The 13,591-nt window shown below is 41.0% G+C and overlaps 1 long non-coding RNA gene across 7 annotated transcripts in view; it reads right to left on the reverse strand.

Moving 5' to 3' along the window:
• LOC104873147 overlaps positions 1 to 13,591 on the reverse strand; it is a 241,450-nt gene that overhangs the window by 101,981 nt on the left and 125,878 nt on the right. For 3 of the 7 annotated variants that reach the window (XR_004516366.1, XR_004516373.1, XR_004516365.1), the window contains exon 2: positions 45 to 439. The exons of 3 other annotated variants lie outside the window; for them this stretch is intronic. This is a non-coding gene — a long non-coding RNA (uncharacterized LOC104873147). Of the gene's footprint in view, positions 1 to 44; positions 440 to 8,605; positions 8,967 to 13,591 lie in introns of those variants that run through there. One more of the 7 variants, XR_004516368.1, reaches the window with a different exon arrangement.

The following is a 13,591-nucleotide window of genomic DNA, read 5'->3' on the forward strand; positions in this document are numbered from 1 at the left end:
CTTCGACCTTGTCACGTGACTTCCCCTCAGTTCCCGAGCCTTACCTTCCTCAAGGGGGGCGGGGACCACAGTTCTTGAAGGTCTCCAGAAATAACTCCGTAACTCCTGACAACCCCACCCCACTGCCAAGGCCCTCGGTCTGCAGCAGCTGAGAGGAAAATACCGAACGTCCCCGCTTTGTTTTTCACTCTGGGTCTGGCGTTCGTCTGCAGCTGGGGCCCCTTCTGTAAGATTGCTCAGCATCTATAAGTCGGCTCATTTCCACGCTGATTGCAAAGCTGGCAGCGTACACACTTGTCATTCTTATTCTTGGCTCAGATGCTCCTTGCTGGCGGTAGCTCTGACGATGGGTTGTTGACACCACTCGGTAGTTATTGTCTCAAGGGCCACTGGTACGAGCAGATTTAGGAGGATGAACAATTTGACAATCAGACCCCATCTGCAGAGTAATCATGAGTTACATTACGGAGAAAATGCAAGTAAATGATGATGATAGAGCTGTCTTATATTCAACTTCCCTTCGTTGAGCAAAGATGACATAAAGCGATGTCGAGAAGCAGAACAATTTTTTTTTCAATATAATGAGCATCGTTTAGTGCTTTTGCATTTAACTAAGTAAAGCAAGTGACAGGCTGTAAAACAAAAATGCTCTCACAGATATGGTCTCATTTGCAAATGCACGATATTAAGAGTTGTACAGTCAGACGTTTGGTGAAGATATTTAAGCAAAAAAGAAGCATGTGGCATTGGAAAATGTATTCTTCAAGCACATGGCATGGAACAACCACTCGGGGGACGCCCTGGTATCCTGGCTGTGTGGGAGATGGTCACAAGAGGCAGCTGGAGAGAGGGGGAAGGCCAGCTGCAAACCTGCTAAAATGGAAGCAGGAGCTTGAACTGTAAGGGACGGCCTTGGCGCCACTGCTCTAGGCGGTGAGGAATGAGCCGAGTTTCCTCTAGGTCACCGCGGGGGGTCAGGCCAGAGAGCCAAGATCCAGGCTGGCCGATCACTTTCAGTGGCTTCCCCTCCAGGGCAGAACTCGGTGGTGTGTCTGTTTCTCTCCCTCCCTAATATACTCGGGGATAGGACTCGGCTTGGACATTGGCCATCCTCCAGGGGCACAGCTTCGGGACTTATGGAATGAGTGGGCACCTACTGTGCCCACAAGCTAGGAAGATATTGGGGAGCTAGCAGTCACTCTGGATGCCCATAAAAGATAAAAACCTCAGAAAGTAGCACTGTACGGCTGCAGAGAAAATGCCATGGCCAAGCATAATGGGAAACACCATGCAGGTCTCAGCTTACAGGCATTCCCACTTTTTTTTTTCCATTAAGTTTATTAGTACTTTTAGGTATACAGTACAGTTACATTCATCATTGGGATCTTGTACCTTTACATGAGGTATCTTGGTTCTTATTTTTTCCCCATTCCCCTGCCTTCCCTTCACCCCCTTCACCCTTCCCTACTTATATAGACTTTGTTTCCATTTTTCCCTTTCCTCATATTTTTTTCTTTTCCCTTTTTACCCTTCCCCCACCCTCTCACTTCTCCTACTCCTTTAGCCCTATTTCACATTATCAATTATACATTTCAATCCTTATTTGCACTTTCAGTTTTTCACACCAGAGAAAATACTGGGTATTTACACATGTGTATCCTATTTATTTCACTTAAAAATATGGCCTTGATGTGCAGCCATGTAGTTATAAATGATTAGTTTCTTATTCTTTAGGGCTGAGTAGTACTCCATTTTGTACAAAAACGAAATTTCCTTTATACAGTGGATGGGCAATTGGGCTGTTTCCAAGTTTTAGCTATTACAAACTGTGCCGCTATAAACATGGGTGTTCATGTATCACTGTGGTATGATGCTTTAAATTCTTTTGGAAAGATACCCAGTAGAGGAAGAGCTGGGCCAAATGGGACCTCTAATCCTAGTTGCTTGAGGCAAAAAATTGATCGATTTCCACAGTTATTGTACCAGTTTGTACTCCCACCGACAATGAAGAAGGGTTCCTTTCTCCCCATAGCCCCACCAGCAGTTGTTATTGATTTCAAGGGGTGAGGTGGAATCTCAGTGTTTTTTTCATCTGCATCTCTCTGACCAGTGATGTGGAAAATGTTTTCATATGTTTATTTGCTGCTTTTACTTCTTCTTCTGAGAAATGTCTGTTCATTTCAGATGCCCATTTTAAAATCGGGTCTTTATATTTGGGGGGTCTAGGTCCCACTTTGTTTTGGGAAGCAGGGAGGAATTATGAGAAGCCCCAGGTATGACTTCCTACCCAACCTAATTGGGAGATTTCAACATTGGAGCTCCCAGAATGAAGATTTTGTAATCCAAGTTCCTTGGTTAGGAGGAATGTTTTGGACTCACTTTTGTTATTCTTGCCATTTTTTATTACTCTCCTCTAACTTTACTTTAAAAATTCTCTAATTGGATTTTTAAAATCCCTTATTCTTTTCCTCTTTCTCATTTTCTTTTCCCAATTTGTCCTTGTTTACTTCTTTCTTTTGTCCTCTCTTATCCCCTTCTAAAATTATTTCATTATTATTTTAATCTTTATTAATTTTTATCTTTTAGTTTGCTTTATATTATTTTTGCCCCTTTCTCTTCGGTAATTGTTGGCAATGCAGGTGATATCAGGGATTGAACCCTGAGGTAGTGGCCATACTCTGCAAAGATACATACAACAGGAAGGCATATCCATCCAGACAGATGTATGCATACAATCACAGAAACAGAAGACGTGTAGAGAATACAACGGCATGTGAATCGGCCACAGGCTCATGACTCTTCAGTATGTGACTCTCAAGATACTAAACTTGATGACATTCCACAAGCACTGTTAGAGAATACAACGGCATGTGAATCGGCCACAGGCTCATGACTCTTCAGTATGTGACTCTCAAGATACTAAACTGGATGACATTCCAAACAAGGACTGTAAAAAAACTGATTTTTAAATGACTCATGGTTTCAGAAACAACACCTATAAACAGATTAAGGAATTAAGGAAGATAATGCGTGATATGAAGGAGCTATTTAATAGAGAGGTTTTGAAAAAAAAAAGCCCACAGATTTCACAACTGAAAACTCAGTAAGCCAGATACAACAAAAAGTCAGTTGAAAACCTCATTAACAAATTAGATCAAGAGGAAGAAAGCCTGAACATGAGATTGATGGATTATCAAATTAAAACAGTAACAAAGAAAAATAATGGGAAATTATAAACAACATACAAAATCTGTGGGTTACAATTCATTGACCAAATCTAGAAAGTCAGCAGAAGAATTATAAAAATTAGAGCAAAAATAGATGGTATAGAAACTTTAACAAGAATACAAAGAATGAAACAAAGAAATGTTTCTATGAAAGTTAAAAAGGAGTGACCAATTCTTGGCCAGAATAGCCAGACAGAGAACACCTGAATTAATAAAATTAGAGGTTAAAAATGGCATATCCAAAAAAGGTCTTAACAACTATATTTCAATGTATGCCAATAAGTTGGAATTCTAGAAGAAATGGACAAATTTTATAATGCATATGAACTTCCAAAGGTGAGACTATAAAAAGCTTAAGTAAATCATAACAAGCCATGAGTATGAATTATAAAAATTCTCCCAACAAAGACTATTGCCTGATGGGATGGATTTACACTTCCAAATTCCTTCAATGGAACCTGTATTACCCTTCCACCAAATTCTGTTAAGAACATAAAACCAACAGCAACAACAAAGAAAACGCTAAGTCAATAACCTTAATAAACACAGGTGCACCCAATCCTCAACACAGTGTTTGAAAATTAAATTTAACATTTAAAAAGACTGTGAGGTTTATGACATGAGGTAATATATTCTGTGATTCAGTTAGTTTCATTCCAGGGGTTCAATTTTATTTCACTGTATGTTAATCAATAAATATTAGTCATTGCACATAGAATCAAGGATATAAAACACTTAGTCCTTTCCATATAAGCATAGAGAGCCTTCCATATAATTCAACATCCCTTTATGATAAAAGCCCTGAATAACCTAGGGATAGAAGACTCATAGCACAACATAATAAAGGGTATGTGTGAGAAGATCAAAACTGAAAGCACATCCTCCAACATCCAAACAAGGGTGCCCATCATCCCCACTCTTATTCAACAGAGTATTGGAAAGGTTAGCCAGAGCAGCTCTGCAAGAGAGAGAGAGTTAAAAGGGATACAAATGGGAAAGGAAGACCTCAAGTTATCTTTATTTACAGATTATGTGATTTTATACTTAATAAGAGTCCTAAAGAGTCCACCAAGAGTCTCTTAGAACTGATCTGAAATTCAGCAAATAAGAAGGATGCAAAACCAGCAAATCAATTTGGTAGATTTCCCACATGCCAATACGAACCGCTGAGAAAGCCATCAAGAAAACAGTGGTGTTCATAACAGCCTCAAACACAGATACAAAAAAACCTAGAGATAAACCTACCCAAGGAGATGAACAATGCCTACAATGAAAACTAGAAAAAAATTGAACAAAGAAATATAAGAAGAACCTATCAAATGGAAACATATCCCATATTAATGGATTGGGAGAAATACCATTATTAATGAATTGGGAAAAATAACATAATGTTATTTATGGCCATGCTACTAAAATTAATCTACTGATTCAATGTAAACTTCCTTAAAATACCAGTGACACTGTTCGCTGAAGTAGAAAAACAATCCTAAAATTCATAAGAAAGCACAAAAGACCCCAAATAGATAAGTATATCCTGAGCAAAAGGAATAATACTAGATATATCACAATAACTGATTTCAATACATACTATGGAGCCGCTGTAACAAAAATCAGCATAGAATTGGCATACAGACAGACACATGCATCAGGGGAATAGGAGAGAGGTCCCAGGCATAAACTTGTACACCTCTAGCCATCTGATTATTGTACAGGAGCCAAAAACATACATCAAAGTGGTTCTGCTGCCTGCCTCGCAAGTTCAAGGACCTGAGTTTGATCCCCGGTACCAAAAAAAAAAAAAATAATAAAAATAAAAAAAAGGAAAAGAAAACATTCGTCAGCTAATAAATGGGCAAATGAGCTGAAGACACTTCTTCAAAGGAAATGTTTGAATGGCCAATAAGTATATGAAAAAATGCTCAATTCCTTTGGCCATCATGGAAGTGCAAATCAAAACCGAACTGAGATTCCATCCCACCCCAGCAAAAACAAAAAATTCATACTGGCAAGGGTGTGGCAAACAGTAACACTTGTACCCGACTGGTGGGAATGTAAATGAAGTAAAGCTACTATACAAATCAGTGCGGGGTCTCCTAGGAAAGCTAGAAGAATAACTGGCAGGTGACCCACCATAGGATCCTCAGCATTTACCAGGAAAAATAAGACTTCAGCACATGAGAAAGATACTTGTTTACCATGATACCGTTCATAGTACTGAAATTATACAATCAGCCTAGAGACTCCTTAGTGGATGAATAGCAAAAAGTTTTGATCTATATCTGTATTTTGAATTATTATTCAGGCATAGAGAATGAAATCATATTACTACCTCAGGAAAATATGTAGAACTAGATATTATCTTGGTAAGCAAAATAAGCCAGACTTCAATAAATATTGACTTTTTTTCTCAGGAGGATGACAGGAAAGTAGGAGGAGACTATTCAGGAAGGGGTGGGGGGCTAGGAGGAGGAGAGGTAAGGGAGGGTAGTCGAGACGCGAATACAACCAGTGTACGTTACGTGTATGTATGAAAATGTCACAAAGTCATTACATGTTTCAATTCATTACATTTTTCATCACAGTTTTCAATTAATACCGGCGAAGGAATCTAGCAGGATCTGAGCAATCAGAGCAGTGGCGGCCTCTAGTGGGGAGGAAATGCACTGAAAGGGGGCTGCTAATTTTGAACTGCTGCAAAGGTTCCATACCTTGAGTTGGCCACTTTGTGCGAGCGTACACGCACACGGAAACACACACACACACACACACACACCTACTCTGAGGATCTGCATGTTATATCTTCATGAAAATACTTGTTGCATTAAAATAAACTGCAACAAGATCCTGCCTCTATCAGCTCACAATCTAGTAGATAAAAATGTAGGTAAACAATTAAAACACAATGTACATTAATCATTCGAAGACAGGTATAAATGTTAGTGTTTGCAGCCTTAAGTGTTGCCACTAAAATCCAGACTATCCCCTCTACCATTATGTCCCTGACACTGCCTAACACCATTTCCTTAAAGCAAATTAAAATAACATTTATTCCACAGCCACAGGCAGCATCTGAACACCTAAATCCAAGGAGAGGATAAATGATCATATACTCATGAAGAGACAGCACTCCTATACTCCACTACAAATTCTTAGCCTTTATCATTGAACTTATTAACAAAGCCTACAAAGTATAAAAGTTGCTAGAGATTAGTAGGCTGTATGAAACGATCTACCCTAAGGTTGGTTTTTTTCAAGTTTATATTAGTTCTCTGTTTTGTTTTGTTTTGGTCTTGGTTTTTTGTTTTGTTTTGTTTTTTGATACTGGGGGATCGAACTCAGGACCTTGCTCTTATAAGGCAGGCGGTGGCATCAATGAGCTAAACGCCTGACCCTCAAGTTTATATCCTATTCTGGTAATGTATAGTCAGGTGACTTACATAGAAAATATAATTTAGTGCTGGCATTGTGATGTGTCTATAAAAACAAAAACAAGCCTGAGGCCAGTCTTGTAAGGTCACTGTCAAACATTAGAAATTAGTTGAGTCATTTTTCAGCAATTTTTCTAACATGCTCAATTTCCACTTCCATGGCACGAATGAAATTTCCTTTTTACTATTTGTGGTTCAAACTCCACAACCAGGCAAAGGAAAAATGAGGTCCCGCTCAACACTCTCATAGCCACAGTCAACTGGATCATTTTCCTATAGGAAAAAAACTACATACAGCACTGAAAATTTCAGCTCTCTTTGCAATACATCAGCGTTCATTATTAAGGGGCTGAACTTCTTGGCTATCTTACTTACAAGAATTTCAGACATGATTTTTATTACTAGTGCTCTTTCAAACCCTCACTCTCCACATGACTGATGCTGTTAATCTCCATTCAGTTTTCCAAATGGAATTAATACAGCTCAGAGCGCTGCCAATGCTACTTTCTCCATAATGAGCAATCAACATACAGAAAAGAAGGCCATGAAGGTGAGACTAACATGTGCTGAAATTCAACATCAAAGTAAAATCTCTCCTGAAACCTTGCGAGCATCCGTGAATTCAGAAAGAACAGAGACAAAGAAATACTTTGGTCAGTAAAAAGCAGTTGAAAACATACGCCTTGGATTTCTCAGAATAAGAATATGCCTGGCAAGATTCATTTAAGCTGTGCAGACCTCACAGAGCTTGACAAAGAGCTTGACAGACTGGAAATGTATCTGTGCTGTTCTGCGACCAAACAGGAAACTTGAATTAAGCACAGATTTTTTTCCCACTGGGCCATGAATGTTAACTGCATAACAGATCTCTGCATTTCCAGAGCTCCATTTTTCTGCCTCAACAGTCATGAAATACTACCAGCAATCTATCCATTTTTCCCCTCTCCTGCTTACAGCAGTATGTTTTGCAGGAGTAGAATAAGCACACAAACATGTGTGCCTTCCATGTACAGGAAGTGAATGTGATGTGTACTTATCACATGAACAGTATGTGTTTCATAGGTATGAACCTACTACACATCTGTGTATATGTGTGTTTGAAAAGGCTGGTATTTTCTGGAGTTCAAAAAAGTAAAAGTAAAAGTATCTAGTGCTAGGCCCTCTAAAGGCACTTGTGCTTGTAACACTCCCAACCGCACAGGAAACAGGTCATACTTTCAGTCTCCACTTGGAAGATGTGGAAAGTCAGACTCATAGCTACTTGACAAGTCAGAAAGTGACAGAAATCAAGCATGACTTATTACATAGCTAGCCACGCTCATGTGTTCTACTTCCCATGAGCAGAAAAAACAGGTATCATAACGTTTAGTTAAATTTCAGATAAAATAGTATTTCAAAGTAGGTATGGCCCATGCAATATCTGGGGTCATATTTATGCTATAAATTTGAATAAGTCTATAGTATAGGTACGTGGCATATAGTGTTTAGGATATTCACATATTCGGCCCTTACACGTACTCATGGTTTACATAACGCTTAACGGGACATACCGCATTTTAATTTGTTAAATCTGGAAACCCTTGCCGGGTGTGGTGGCGCACACCTGTAATCCCAGCACTGGGGAGGTTGAGGCAGGAGGATCACTCTGAGTTTGAGATCAGCCTGGGCTACACAGTGAGTTCCTGGTCAGTCTCACTACATAGTGAGACCCTGTCTCAAAACAAACAAACAAACAAAAAAAACAAAAAAAACCCACCCTGCATCTACGGTTTTCTCTAGTGAGATAAGAAATGTAACTTATATACATCTATAATTAAAAGGTTACAGGTCCCCAAAATGCATCACCAGCTCACTACAGACTTACAAAGGGCAGGTTTTCCGATAAGACTTTTGCAAAACATATTACCATGGATTTTCAAACTCAACTCCTGGTACGCTAAAATCTCATACCTGTAGCTGTGTCCGATCCTGTGTCCCTGTTCCAGGTGCCAACTCTGTCGGACCTACTCAGCCGGCCTTTGCTGCCTGCCTTCCGCCCAGGCACCACCTTGGGGAGCCAGCTGACCCCTCCGAGCTTTCCTCTCCCGTGTACCACTTGCGGGGAACACAGACCTACTCCTTCGTTCTCCCTGCCCCTGGCGTCTAGCTCTTCTCGCACAGTCATCAAAGTAACACCGGATTCATCTGCTTCCCAATAGCCACAATGACACGCCCCGGGAAACAACTTAAGCTCAGCTGCCTTAAATTTTCCCTGCTATGCAGGAGCCCCTGAGCGGGGCCTTTCTCCTTTGTGCTCAAAGAGGAGACTCATCTTCTCTGGTCTCCCACACATTCTATCTCAGTAACACTGGGGAATAATTAAACAAGCCAGAGAGAAATATAACACATGTGCTTTTTTTTCAGGGGGCTGATTGGTGAAGGAGAGAGCCTGAGGTCACAGCACAGCTGAATAGAGTGGGGAAACAGCAAACACCACGGAGGGAAAGATGCCTCTATCCGATCTGCGAATGCTCAGAAGGTCAGGTATTCTGGGAGGCAGGGTCTTTGTGAGTTTAGTACCTTCTGTTTGTTTACGCTGTACCCTCAGCTCCTGGCACAGAGCTTTACAGTGCAGGTACTCAGTTTATATTTGTGGAAGGAGTGAAGGGTTGGAGTCTTTCTACCATAAACAAGAAAAGGAGGCAATCAGGTTATATTAGTCCACCTCATGTTACCACAACAGCACTAAGGCGACAAATATACAAAGAGAAAGTGTTTCTTTATTGGCTCAGAGATTTAGAGTTCAAAGGCAGCACAGTGTCACTCAGTCCTGCTGACATTAGGGATGCATGGAGGGGCAAAGTGCTGACTTTCAGAATGGCAGGAAAAGGAGGGGATGGTAGGAGACCAGGACCTCCTTACCCCTTTCCTGTGCATTGCATCAGTGACCCAAGTGTGACCCACAAGGCCCTGCCCCCAAATGTTCCACCAGCTCTCAAGAGGGCACCCCAGAGCCAAGGGCTGCTTTACATATGGAGCTTGGAGGGGCCCTCCGACTACACCGAAACCACAGCACAAGTCATACAGAATTGCACTGCTTGCAACAAGGCCTAGATCTCCACAGACGCATCTCTGGGGCATACAGAGTAGAAGAGGAGGGTGTGAGAAGCAGGTGGAAATGCAGGCACACCTCTCCCACATCAGCCAGAGCACTCTGTTATGCAATGAGCTTCAAAGGAGACTTCACTTAAAAATAGTTCCATTGCTTTATCTAGTCTCCAGTGGATGGGCCATTGGGCTGTTTCCAAGTTTTAGCTATCACGAACTGTGCTGCTATGAACATGGGTGCCCATATACAGCTGTGGTACAATATTCGTAATTATTTGGGGAACATATTCAGTAGGGGAATAGCTGGGTCAAATGGGATCTCCAATCCTACTTCTTTGAGGTACCTCCATATTGATTTTCATAGTGTTTGCACCAGTCGGCACTCCCACCAACAGTGGAGCAGGGTTCCTTTTTCTCCACAGCCCCACTAGCATTTGTTATTGGTTGATTTCATGACAGCGGCCATTCTTTCTGGGGGGAGGTGGAATCTCAATGTTGTTTTCATTTGCATCTCTTGAATGGCCAGCGATGTCGAAAATTTCTTCATAAGTTTATTTGCTATTTCTACTTCTCTATCTGACAAATGTTTGTTCATTTCAGAGGGCCATTTTTGGACTGGGTCTTTAAATTTGGGAGGTCTGGTTGTTTTTTTGTTTGTTTGTTTTTTTTAAGTTCTTTATATATTCTGGATAGTAGATCTTTGTTGGAGGAACAGCTAGTAAAAAATTTTTTTTTCCATACTGTGGGTTGTCTCTTTTCCCTGGTTGGTGGTTTCTCTTGCTGCGCAGAAGCTTTTTTATAAGAAAAGATCCCACTTGTTGATTGTTTGTGCTCACTCACATGCAGCTAAGTTTTGTTGAAATCTTTCATGAGATTTCATCAAATCTTTTCCTATGGCAATATCCTCAAGAGTTCTACCTAACCTCTCTTCCAGACTATTTAGTGCATAAAGAAAATGTTGTTCTTTCATAAAGTGGAGTACTGCTCAGCCATAAAGAATGAGAAACTAGAGATATTTATAGCTAGATGGATAAACATTGAGGCCATACTCTTAAGTAAAATAAATAGGACACATGTGTAAATGCTGAATCGTTTCTCTGGTGTGAGACACTGAAGGTGTAAATAAGGAGCTAAATGTACAATAGATAATGTGAAACAGGAAGAAAATGTCCAAAGGGGAAGAGGAAATGGGAGGGGTAGAGGAAAGTAAAGAAGGGAAAGGAATAAAAATGAGAAAAGGAAAAAATTAAAACAAAGTCTTTGTAAATAGGGAGGGGGAGAGGGGTTGGAGGCCAGGGGAATGGAGAAAAAAACAAGAACCAAGATAGATTATATAAAGGTGCAAATTCCCACTATGAATGGCAGCATAATGTGTACCTAAAATGTACCAACAAAATTAATGAATGAAAAAAATGATTCCATCATAAATGTTAGTTTTAAAAAATATCATTAAGATTCAGAATACTGCAGTTCTAAGATCTTTGACTCATATCCTTTTCCTCTCCTAAACAAAATGATTTCTGTATGTGTGCTCAAAGCCAGCAGGTGGGTACTTAGAAGGTACAGTCTGCAGGGCAGAAGAGTGGAGATGACCCTGGAAAAGAATTCCTCACCGCTGGGTGGTCTCCAGTTTCCTGATTTGTTTCAATAACAAACAAGTCTTGCCTGGAGTGATAATTACTTAGAAAATTAACAAAGCAAAAACGAGGAGGGAAAATCATGCACAATCTTTCTAGCGGTTTGTCATACTGAAAATACAGCATAATTGATTCTGCAACTGCACCAAGGGAATACAAAACCGTAATCAGTTTTTCTGTAGTGTTTATATCTACAGTGATGGAAATCTAATTGCACAATTAATCATTATGAAGTAAACTGCACAGATCACAGGTCTACTCAGGAACCCACAGAAAGCCGTCTCTAGCTTTTGGGTAAAGCGCTGTTGACATTTTTAATTCAGGGCACAACCCAGTCTTGGACAGCCTTAATTTGACCACGTACAACTAAGTTCCCACTGCCATGCTGAGTATTTCAGGAACCTACATAATCCATTTAGTGTGATACCTTTGCCTTCACCTTCACCTCTACAAAATGTCTCCTTGTTGCCAGGTCAATCTCTGGTCAACTCTTTGAGCAAGTAGTTATAGGCAAGTAGTTATAGGCTTGCCCACAGCCAAGCTGCAGTCCACACCATAGCCTTCAGTGGTTTTCAATAAGCACAGAAGTAACCCAAACCACTCAACTGTCTTGGGTCCAGCCACTAGTCTTTGTGCTTCACCATGTACCCATTAAGGTATAGCTATTTCTGAACACTTGCTGGTCACTGAAAACTCAGTCTTCTTTTTTCTCTTCATTTCTCTGAATCCTCAGGTTTTGTGTATGTAATAAGACTTCTATACCCCTAAGCCATTTTGATACCAGGCATTTTCTAGGCTCGCGCTTGTCAGGGGTAGTACAGTAGGAGACTTCTTGCACAGAGACAGAGTAGATGCATTTTCCCTATTCACCCTGTTAATACCAAAGGAGAAAGGGACAAACAAACAAACAAAGCCAACCCTCTAAACCAGACCTTGGACAATATATAAAGCAAAATGAATGTGTGAGAGAAAGTGCCCAAAAGGGAACTGTGGCCTAAATCATGGTTGGCTGTGAGTTCCCTGGATGTCCTTTTGGCATCTTCTATCCCAGCGCGCGTACAGGACAAGCCAGCATCCGCAGCACAGGCTGGCTTTCTCTAGCTGAAGGAACAAGACAGGGGCAGTGCAGCCAAACAGAAAACTCCCACTTGATCACGGCTCTACGACAGCCAAATCCCACAGCACAGTCCATAACTTACTACACACCCACATGGGCAAAGGCCAAGGGGAGGCTTACTCTTGCTCTGTCCTAGCAGGGACACCAACTTCCCTCCATCCTGCCAAGCCAGGTGAGGGATGGGACCGTTCATTTCCACTTGGCAGTAATAAGGGCCCTTGCCCTGTCAGTACCACGCCAGTAGGGTGGGGAAGCGGGGGCTTCTACCCAAACCCAGCACGAATAGGCCCACCTTGCCCTCTCCAGGTGGTCTCATGAAAGGGTTTACGGAGAGTCAGGACTTTTGTATCCTTCGGAGGCAATGAGGCCACTCCCGGACTTTGGTGCCACTGGGGGCATGCAGGAGAAGGTGCTCTTGCTTTTCTCAGATAGGGAATTCTTACTGGAACCAGAAGTCCCAGCTATATCCCCCAGGAACAAGTAGCTCCTACCCTAGGTATAATTGAAGACTAAGTGAAAACCTGGATTCTTCTTTCCTGGCAGAAATGAGATGACTCCTGACCCCAATACACAGTTCCCCTGCCAGGCTGTTGTCAGAAAATGCCAGATAAAACAGGTTTAAATAAGATCCAGGAAGAGACAATATAATACTCCAAATATCTAATTTCAATGAAAAACTCCTCCTAATAACAAGGACCAGGAACACTTCAAACCTGCATGAAACAGACAAATGACAGATGACCACAGAGCTACTGGCTTATATCATAGCTTATATCATAAAGCTTTATAGTAACCTTCATAAATATGTTTAACCAAAGCATTAAAAACATGCTTGAAACAAAGCAAAAAATGAAGTCTCAAAAGTAAGAAATATCAAGATGGACCAAATGGCAAATGAGACTGCATGTTTCTTCTGAGACAGTGGTACCTTGGTTCCCAAAGTCAGTGTTCTCTCCACAATTCTGGCTTCAAGTGAAAGTGGAGGAGAACCAAGTCAAACTTCCCCACCAGGTCATCCTTAAACCTAAGTACTGAATTTGATTTGGTTCTCATCCAACTCAGTTTGTGACCACAACTGTGGAAAGAATCAAGTTC

The sequence above is a fragment of the Fukomys damarensis genome, unplaced genomic scaffold (assembly GCF_012274545.1).
Source record: "Fukomys damarensis isolate Sample0158 unplaced genomic scaffold, DMR_v1.0_HiC HiC_scaffold_9, whole genome shotgun sequence".
NCBI lineage: Eukaryota > Metazoa > Chordata > Mammalia > Rodentia > Bathyergidae > Fukomys > Fukomys damarensis.